This window comes from Sorex fumeus, unplaced genomic scaffold, assembly GCF_029834395.1.
Source record: "Sorex fumeus unplaced genomic scaffold, SorFum_2.1 ptg000041l, whole genome shotgun sequence".
NCBI lineage: Eukaryota > Metazoa > Chordata > Mammalia > Eulipotyphla > Soricidae > Sorex > Sorex fumeus.
In genome coordinates, this window is record NW_026606098.1 from 8,077,396 (window position 1) to 8,087,731 (window position 10,336).

The following is a 10,336-nucleotide window of genomic DNA, read 5'->3' on the forward strand; positions in this document are numbered from 1 at the left end:
CCAAAAAGCAAAAAAAAAAAAAAGTAGAATTAAGATGTTAATTAATTTATTGGACTAAGGAGAAGAGGAAAATAATATTTATAAGTCAGCAGAGCACAAAGAAAGAAGTTACAAATAAACACAGAGGAATGGGAGCACTGTGATGGGAGTAACCCAGTAAACCTAAGCTCCCTGCGGCAAGGTAGAAAGGACAAACCAATGTTATCCTACAGGTGGGTAGATTGACAAATAGAGGGACGGATGGATGGGTTGGTGGGTGGGTGTATGCATGGCTGAGCTGATGGACCCCTCAGAAGCCCCGCTGCTGTCCCACTCAGTGCTCACTATGCAGAGTCACGGGCGGGGTGTGGGTCACACAGAGGCTGCTTCTGTGCCCGTGGTCCAAACTCTCCTGACTGGGGCGGCTGCAGGAGGGCGGCTGGTGCTGTGTCTAGGGCTGACTCCGGGACCCAGCCAGTCCCTGTCAGGGGCCAAGTGAGGTTGTCCAGATATGGGAGGCCGCGCCAGCATGGCCCAGGAGTGCCAGGACACCAAGTGCTCGGCAGCAGTGGAAAAAGAATCAGCGAGCAGCAGCGACTTCAGCATCCCTGACCTTTCTGAGCCAACAGCAACATGGTACACAGGGGAGGCTGTTCCTGGCTGCGACCCCCGCCCCCCACAGCCGGCCAGCAGGGGTCTGGTCTGCCGTCCCCACCCTCCCCAGCAGCCACCTCTGCCCACGCCAGGACTCACAGCCCAGACCGGTTCCACCAGACACACCCGCTCATGAATGAACTGTCCTAATGCAGTACATGATGCCCAGCTCAGGCCATCCCTTCGGAGAGGGAAAACTGAGGCCTGGGGTGGCGAAGGCAAGAGTTCTTAGGTCTCAGAGGGTTGGAGCCATGACCAGAACTCACACTGGCATCAGCTCATCAGCACCCCACCCTCAGGGCTTTTTCTTGGATCCCCTTGATACCACCATGAGGCCCCCAGTTACCAGCCCCAGATGAGGTGTAGGACCAAGCACGAGCCTGGCCTTCTCTGCCCTCCGCTCAGAGGGTTGCCCCGGGGACCAGAGTGAGTTCTCATGCTCGTGAAGATGTCCTGTCTCACACGGTGGGGGGTGTCTGAGATCAGAAAATGGGGGCCTCACCCTCCTATGGCCCCAGCACCATCAATCTGGGCATTCATGCCTGCAGAGCGCGGGTGTGAACTGTTGCAGTTGAATCTCTGAAAGGACAGATTACTGGGAGAGAAACCACCTTCAGGCAGGGCCAATCCAGACCCCAGCAGCTGCTATCATGATCTGTTTCTCGAGAGGTTTCAGGGTTCTCTGTGAAGTCTTAGTCCGTTGATGGCCCAGGGGTGCGTCCCCCTGGCCCCCCGAGGGTGTGGACTGGCTGAGCTTGTGCAATCACTGGCTGATAGAAATTTTGGCAGGATCCGCTGGGAATCATACAGACTGGGAAGGCGCACACAGGTCTTTGGGTTCTTGTATTTATTCCTTTCTCCCTGATATTTGCTGGTGGAAGCCACGGATCACATGATACTGCCGTTTCTGGTTTTCTGAGAACCCTCCACTTCATTTACCGCAGTGACTGCACCTGTTTATGTTCCCACTAGCGCCCAAGAATTCCGGTGTCACAGCGCCAAAGATCTCTCCGGGCCCCATACCGAGCCAATATCATTGGGGTACCCCAGATGTGCAGGTACAGTCTTCCTGCCTAGTCCAGATGGAATCTCAGTGACCAAGAACTTCCACAAGCAAGGCCCAGGTATGCGTGTTCAGGACTAAATCTCCAGGCTGCATGGTGGCAGAGGACCCGGGCTGTCCCTCCCTGGGTCCCCACCTGCCTAGAAGACTGGCTGTCGTGCCCACAATTTGCCTCTGGACACCATCTTAACATACCAACAGCCCTGGCCCAGAGACTCCCAACTGAATCCCAAAATGGATTAGTGCCATAAAGAGATGTCTCTGGAACCCAACCATTTACAAACTAGAAATTTACATTAACAATCGAGGCTGAAGAGAAGGTAGAACCAAGTAAAGGGTGTTGGGAGGATCCTCCCAGGATGGGAGAAGCATGCTGAAAGTAGACTATAGATCAAACAGGATTGCCACTCAATGCCTCTTTTGCAAACCACAACACCCAAAAGAAGAGAGAGAGAGAACAAAAGGGAATGCCCTGCCACAGAAGCAGGGTGGGATGGGGGGGAATGGGGGGTGGGAGGGATACTGGGACCCGTGGTGGTGGGAAATGGGCACTGGTGGAGGGATGGGTATTTGATCATTATATAATTGAAACCTAAGCACAAAAATTTGTAAGTCTACAACTGTACCTCATGGTGTTTCACTAATAAAAATTAAATTTATAAAAATCGAGGCTGAGCGAGCTCTCATGATATTCAAAATGAGCAATGGAAAATATATTATCTAGCATTTGACCCTGGCAGGTAGGCTTGAATGGTGGTGGGAAAATTCTTAATCACTTAATCACTTAACTTCCCGTTAGTCGTCGATTTGCTCGAGCGGGCGCCAGTAACGTCTCCATTTGTCCCTGTCGCGTGCTAGTGTAGCCCAATGGCATCTCTTCGCTCCGGGAACATGGAGGGCCTCAAACCGATCGTTCATGACCTTGACAAAGAAGTCTGACCATCTGGTAGGTGGGCGGCCACGCGGTCTCTTGACATCCCGTGGAATCCAATCAGTAACAGCTCTAGTCCAACGGTCGTCTTTAAATCTCATTACGTGACCAGCCCATCTGATTTTCGACACCTTGGCAAATGAGACAGCGTCCCTGATCCTTGATCGTCGACGGATGTCAGAACTCCGGATTCGTTCTCTCATTTGAGTGAAACGTGATATTCCAAGCATAGCTCTTTCTATTCTTCTTTGGGAGACCTGAATGGCGTTCTCATCTTGTTTGCGTAGGGCCCAGGTCTCTGAGGCATATGTTAATGCAGGAAGAACAGTGGAATCAAAGAGATGTGCCCGGAGCCGGAGGTTCTTCGTCCTCTTAGCTATTTCTTCGACGTTCTTGAAGGCGTTCCAAGCCGCTCTCTTCCTCCTGCGCAGCTCGGGTGCCAGGTCATTTGTCATGTTGACCTCTCGACCTAGGTACACATAGCTGTTGCATTCGGAGATGGTCGTTCCATTGAGAGCGAATGGGGCGTCAGGAACAAGGCTGTTTCTCATAAACATTGTCTTCGTAAGATTCAGCTGTAGTCCTACCTTTCCACACTCACGGTCAAAGTCGGCCAGCATTTGTGCCGCTTGGCTGATGTTTGGTGTTATTAAAACAATGTCATCAGCAAAGCGGAGGTGGTGTAGTTGCCGACCATCTATCTTCACTCCCATTCCTTCCCATTCCAGTCGTCGCATGATGTTCTCGAGGGTGGCACTGAAGAGTTTTGGTGAAATGGTATCACCCTGCCGCACCCCTCTCTTGACATCAACGATCACTTCTTTGTAGAATGGTGAGATCCTGGTAGTGAATCCGCAATACAGCTCACGGAGGATCCTGATGTATTGGGCTTGAATGCCCTGATTGGCTAGGGCTTCAATGACCGCTTCCGTCTCAACAGAATCAAAGGCCTTCTTTAAATCAATGAACGTTAAGCAGAGCGGCATCTTGAACTCCCGAGAAACCTCAATGAGTTTGGTTATCGTGTGGATATGGTCGATGGTGCTGAATCCTTTGCGGAACCCTGCTTGCTCACATGGTTGTCCTTCATCTAGTGTTCTGCCAATCCTATTCAGGATGACTCGAGTGAACAACTTGTAGATGACAGACAATAGGCAGATCGGGCGATAGTTGCCAATGTCATGGATGTCTCCCTTCTTGAACAGTAGTACGGTCCTGCTGGTTTTCCATTGAGATGGAACCTTGCATTCAGACAGGTAGCGAGTGAAGAGCCGAGCCAGTGTATTGATGAGTACTGACGGCAGGTTCTTCAGGTGTTCAGGTCTGACCTTGTCTGGGCCGGGTGCTGTTTGCTTCAAGCAAACATAATGCCCAAAACTAGAGAGAATTTGGGAAATTATCTGCCATAGAGGCAGGGTGAGGACTGGGATGTGGGGGGGGGGGGTGCAGGATACAGGGAACATCGGTTGTGGGAAATGTGCACTGGTGGAGGGATGGGTGTTCCATCATTATATGGCTAAAGATGAAAGCTTTGTAACTCTAACTCTCAATGATACGATAAAATAAAAAAGTAATGTGGAGTTCATGCCCAATTCAATCAGCGTAATCAATGGCTGAACAAATAGCAGTACTACACTATTAAAAAAAAATAGGATTCCAGTATCTCCTCACCTTCATCAATACTCACTGCTTCTCAGGTTTGGAGTCGGCACTACTGTCAGGTATATGCAATACCAATATATGCTGGCATCTCTGGTCTCTGATTGGTCAGGCCAAGATCCCAGGGCTAGTTCCCATTGGCCCAGCTCATAGCCCCGCCCTTCCCCGAACCAATCATGAAGGGCTTTGATTAGTAGACTGCCGGTGCTCTCAAGGCTGTTTCTCATTGGTCTAGTTTAGGTTCACCCTCCCCCCTCCTCCTTTAACCAATCACTGACGGATACCAAATGGAGGGCTTTGATTGGCCTGTGAGGGCTGGCTGGGCATCGAGAGGTCGGAATGGAAGCCAGCCTACTCCTATGCCCTGACCAGGATTCCAGGCCTCCATCCCCTGCCTCCATTGTTGAAACGCTGCATCCTAGGCTGCCCTTCTGCCTGGGGCGGGTTGGCAGTCCTGCCCCAGCTCAGGCTTCCTTGGAAGGCGGCCGCTGGGGGTGGCGAAGAGCCAGCAGAAGCCTTCCCGACTCCGCTGGCCTCCTGACCTCCCCTGGGTACCAGGCAACATCATAAGGAAACAGGCTCTGTTTGGAACAGCCGCCGCCTGGCCTCACTGTTATTTCCGAATGTCTGGCGGAGCAGCCCCTGGGAGGGTGTCTCCACACCCACTGGCCCCCAGCCCTACTTCCAAGTGTTGAAACGGGGAAAGACAGAAACACGGGGATTTATCCAGCCGCCCCAGAGCCTGGGAAGGGGAGGGAGCACAGAGGCGCCTGGAGACGGCAAGTTGTCTGCTGGGGCCGCAGTCAACAAAAGGCTGTGTGGACTCAGCGGCCACCTTGACCTTTTGAAAAAAAAATTATGTAGGGCCATTGCGATAGTCTAGCAGGTAGGGGGCTTGCCTTGAATGCAGCCCACCCACCCAGGTTCAATTCCCAGATGGTCCCCTGATTACTACCAGGAGTAATTCCTGAGTGCAGAGCCAAGAGTAACTCCTGAGAATCACTAGGTGTGCTCCCACCCAAACAATATGCTTGCGGGCGGGAAAGATAGGTAAGGAGACTGCCTCGCACGTAGGCAGCTGATTCTGATTTGATCCCTAGCGCTACACAGGGTCCCCTGAGCATTGCCAGAAGTGAGCCCTGAGCACCGAGGTGTGTGGCCCCAATGCTCCGGCCCCAGATTATGTGCGGGCTGGGGAGAGTGCTCTGCAGGTTGCAGTGCAAACTGCATTCAGGAACCTGGCTGTGCTGGAACCTTCGAGCACTATTCAGTGGCCCCCCAAACACTGGGCAAGAAATAGCCTCCGGGCACCCAGCCCGTGTGCCCCCCGCAAAGCCAAAAGTCAACAAATAAGTCAGTTTTCACCCTTAGTGCAGATTCTGCACGTAGAAGCCCGAGGTTTGACCCTGGTACTGTATGTCCCCTGACGGATGTGGCTCTGAGTTCAGCCTCTCAGAAGCACCACAGCAGCTCCACCTCCACGCCAGCATGGTGCACCTTCCCGAGCTGCGCAAACACCCGCACGTCCCACTCTAGAACTTTCCATCTGCCCAGAATGAAAAACTCTGCCCTCAGGGAACTCTCACCCTTCCCTTCGCCTAGAACCTGCCTTTCCTGCGCCATCATTTGGGTGGCTCCCAAGAAGTGCTCAGGGAGTTGGAGCCAGCCTCGAGGTTCTGTTCTCAGGCCTGGCGAAGGGGGGCTGCTCGGGCCCAGAACCACCAGCAGCTTGTCTCTGCCAAGCTTGGGGGCGCAGGCGGTGTCTGGCTCTCCAATACTGCCCAGTGCCCTGCTCCCATCACTGGCACAGTCACTGTTGGCATGCCTGCCCCAACCCAGAAGACTCGGGGACTTGGGGCTTCACAGCCACCACCAAATGACCCTCCTGACAAAGGGCTTGGCCCGGGAATCTTGGTGCACCCCAGGTAAGTCCATGTGCTTGGCGCTGGCCATGGGCACAGAGCACCCTGGCCACTGAACTCTGAGGCTCACTGTTAGCCTGGCTTCTCCCCATGTGGGTCCCCAGCCCAGTGGGGGCAGGGGACGCATAGTAGGTCCCCACCATGATCACCTTGATCTGCTCCCAAGGGATCCTCACCTTTGCAGAAGGGAAACGGGTTCACCAACCCTGGTGGCCAGCATGGTGCACAGAACAGCCTGTAGCCCTCACCCCCCTCCGGGGCTGGGTTTTGGGGGCCGGGGGAGGGCTGGGGCTCAGGGGGCTCAGGGGAGTTGGGCACTGGGGTTGGCGTGCTGTGGGGGCAAAGCCCGGGACCGTGAGACATTTTCAGGACAGTACCCGGCTTCCAGCAGTAACCAGCCCAGCATCCCACCCCCATCACTAGGCCCCAGAGGGGACACTCAGAAGCCTGACCAGCCACACCCCCAAGCAGGGCCTCCCAAACCCACAGTCCTAGGGTTGCTTCCAACCTCACAGCTGGACTTTTTAACTCAGTCCTGATTTCCAGCTGCGAGAACAGGACCTAGGAGCGTCCAGCGATGGACACGAACACCCGCCAGGCTCGTCAGCCTGCCCGCATGCCCGGGCACTTGGAATTCCAGGCTGAGGGTACAGCCAGGGAACCCGCTCAGGCGGAGCCCAGGCCCATTGGGACTGGCCCCACCAGGCCCGACCCTCAAGCACAGCGCCAGGACTCGCCTTGACCCCCCCCCTCCCCCCAGCACTGCTGGGTGTGGCCCGAGAACCAAGGAAAAAAGATAATTAAAATAACAGGAAATGGTGTCCTGGTTTGTTTTGCTCCAAGCACAGGCCAGACATTACCAGACCCCCCCAGACACCACCCCCTCTCCCCCACTTTGTCCCATCTGCCACGTGGTGGGGGGAGGGGAGCACGTTGTTTTTTTCTGGACAGCAACAAAATCTGACAATGTTGATGACCTAGAGGGATTGGAGAGAGACTGTCTGGAAGGCAGCAGGGATCAGCCTGCAAGACGTGTGTGCCCTCTGTAGGTTGGACATGGGGGAGCCCTGGAGCCCCCCAGACACAGCTGGGCAGTGGTTGCAGCCCCCCAGCACCTCTGGGTGTGGCCTCATAAGGGAAAAGGCAGGAAAGCAGCTCTGAGGCTTCAAAGGCCAGAGTGCGTTGGGGGTCGGGGGTGGGTGTGGGAAGGGAACTAGGGGGCATTCCGAGAAGCTGAGTGGGGCCCAACTGCAAGCAGGGAGGGGCCCCCTGAGGAACATCAGACCTGTGCCCGGCGGGGCACCCCCTACCAGGGCCCAGCCCAGGGCTCTGTGCTGTGGGGGAGGTGACAGCCAGGCTGTGCGGCCACCCGCACCCTGGGCGCTGGGCTGTCTGGCCTGCTGCGTGTGGCTGCTGACAGCCGCTTGGCCTCAGCTTGGCCCGAGTCCGAGCCACTGGCTCCCTCCTACGTCCCCTTCGTCCCTGGAATTCTGGAATTTTCCTCGTGGGGCCCTGCCCATTGGGGAGCGGGTCGACGGCTGTGCAGGGCGGGTGTCCTGGAAAGAGCTGCTCACTCAGCGGCAGCAGACGTCTCCCCACAGGGGGCCAAAGAGAGAGGGCAGCGCGGCCAGGCTGGACCTCAGAACCCCAGAGGGACCCCTGAGCACTGCCAGGGTGGCCTGGTGGAGAGACCACCTCTAGGGAGACAGCCACTGTGGGGTCCCCGCCACACCCTTCTCCCTGCCTGGGAAGCCACAGAGCTCCCCACCCCAATTGCACCCTGAATAGCCTGGCTGCCCCTCCCATCTCACCCCTTCAATAGGGCCTTGAGTCTTAAGGGAGTCCCAGCTTTAAAGCCAGCCCCCACCCACCTCCTCAGGCCTCTGCGTCCCCAAAAAAAGCAACCAGCAGTCAGATCAGAGTCCAGGTGGCCAACCCACCACCCCTCCCCACAGAGACCTTCAAAGCAGCCGGCGGGGTCCCTCACCGCAGCCCATGAGCCGGGACTCCTTTGAAGCAAGAGTGCTTGGGGGGGCCCAGAAGCCTACAAGCACCCAGTGTCCCCCGGACTCCCCCAGGTGAGTGGGAGCACACCCAGTGGGCGGGGGAAGGGGCTCCCTGGTTCCCGCGGGCCCCATGTGGTCGGAGAGAGGCGTCCACTGACCTGTACTCAGGCCTGGGACTGAGCTCAGAATCGGGGGCAGACTCAGGTGCCTTGCCTCTCTGGGTGACATCCCTAAGAGGGTGGGGCGCAGCAGGGCTGGGGGACAGAGACGGGGACCCTGTCCTCACCAGCGGCGTCAAAGGGTGGGAGAGCTGGGGGGGGCATCTGTGCTTGGGGTGTGGGGCCCTGGGTTCAGCCGTGGCACTGTTGGTGTGACCCCAGCCAGGGAAGACTCCATGCCCATTCACAAAGGCTCACTGTTACTCATGGGCTGCATTGGGGGAGGAATTTCCTTTTCAGGGATGATGGAATGTTCTGGAACTCGGTAGGGCAGTGGCTACATCGTGAATGTGTTCACTCCTTGTGAACGGAGCATTTGAGAATGAATAACTGTGAATTCGCCACCATGATTATAAAGCTGCAGGTGGGAGGGGGGCGGGACCGAGCGACAGGACAGAGGGGAGGCACCGGCCTTGCACACATGTCACCCGGGTTTAATCCCCAGGATCCCATATGGTGCCCCTGAGCACCACCAGGAGTAATTCCTGAGTGCAGAGTCAGAAGTAACCTCTGAGCAACACAGGGTGTGGCCCCAAAGCCAAAAAAAAAAAAAAAGATTTTAAAAGGAACAGTAATCCTTCCAAACAAAATTACATGAGGGACGGGAGCGGTAGTACAGCTGGTAGGGTGTTTGCCTGGTTCCATTCCTGGCACCCCACATAGTCCTCTGAGCACCACAGGGCATGATCCCAAAATCAAAACAAGCAAACAAAATTACAGCAGTTTGGCCTCGTGTGTGTGGGTCTGCGGCCTGGTTGCAATCAGGAACCAGAGGGACAAAGGGTTTGTGAACTCAAGCGTGGCGCGCAGGCCAGCAGCACCTCATAGCGCGGGGCCTGCTTCCCCCCCCCCACTTCGTGCCCTTGACCTGGAGCCCAGAGTCCACTGGGCTGACAGGAATCCACAGGCATGCAGACGATGTGGGTGGGGCGGCAGGATGCAGCCACCCACTGTGTAAGTCACCCTTGGGACTCTGTCCTCAGCAGCCAGGACTGGCAAGGACTGGAGGGGGGTTCTGTGCCCAGTACCTTGCTTCTACCTGGGAGGAAGGGAGGGGAAAGAGAAAGATACGAATCTTGGGGGTAACATAGGCTGGCAATCTGGAAGGCGGGTGGCACACGAGGAAGCTAGGGAGGTGGCCCGGGGGTACCAGGTGCCTTAAGTACAGAGGCCCCCCACCCCCCAGCTTGGAGCCTTGAAACTGCTGAGCCTTCCCTGATGCCAGAGCCTTGTTAGGCCAGGTCCACCCTGCTGACAGCCCCAAGTTCTCACTATCAGGTCCATTGATCTGAAGCGAGAGGGGAAGCCCCAGCCCTGCTCAAGGGGTACAGCTGGAGCCCCAGATCTGAGCCTTCTCCCTGGGCTTTGCGCAGGCCACAGGGGCGCTTTGGCAGCCCTCGAGCTTGTCTCGTCAGACAGTTCCAGAAGCAAGGAAGGAGTAGTAGCCCAGGCTAGGATAGGTCCACAGGTGACCTGGCTCCCAGCTCCCTCGACACACAGGCTGCAAGGGGGTCACTGGCTGAGGGTCCAAGCCAGCTCACACCACCCAGTGTCTGTTGAGGCCCACAACACAGGGCCCTGCCATCAGTAACCCTTGGGCTATCCGTAAGGGGGTCCTCTTTCTAGGAGGGAACTGGGATCAACCCTGCCCACAGGAATTCTCCCCTTAAGAGTAAGTTAATAGTAAGGCCCTGAGCAATAGGACAGCGTGGAGGGCTTTTGCCTTGCATGTGGCCAACCTGAGTTCTATCCCCAGCATCCCATACAGTCCCTGAGCACCGCCAGGAGCAGTTCTTTTTTTGGGTCACACCTGGTGATGCATAGGGGTTACTCCTGGCTTTGCACTCAGGAGTACTCCAGGCGGTGCTCAGGGGACCATATGGGATGCTGGGAATAGACCCTGG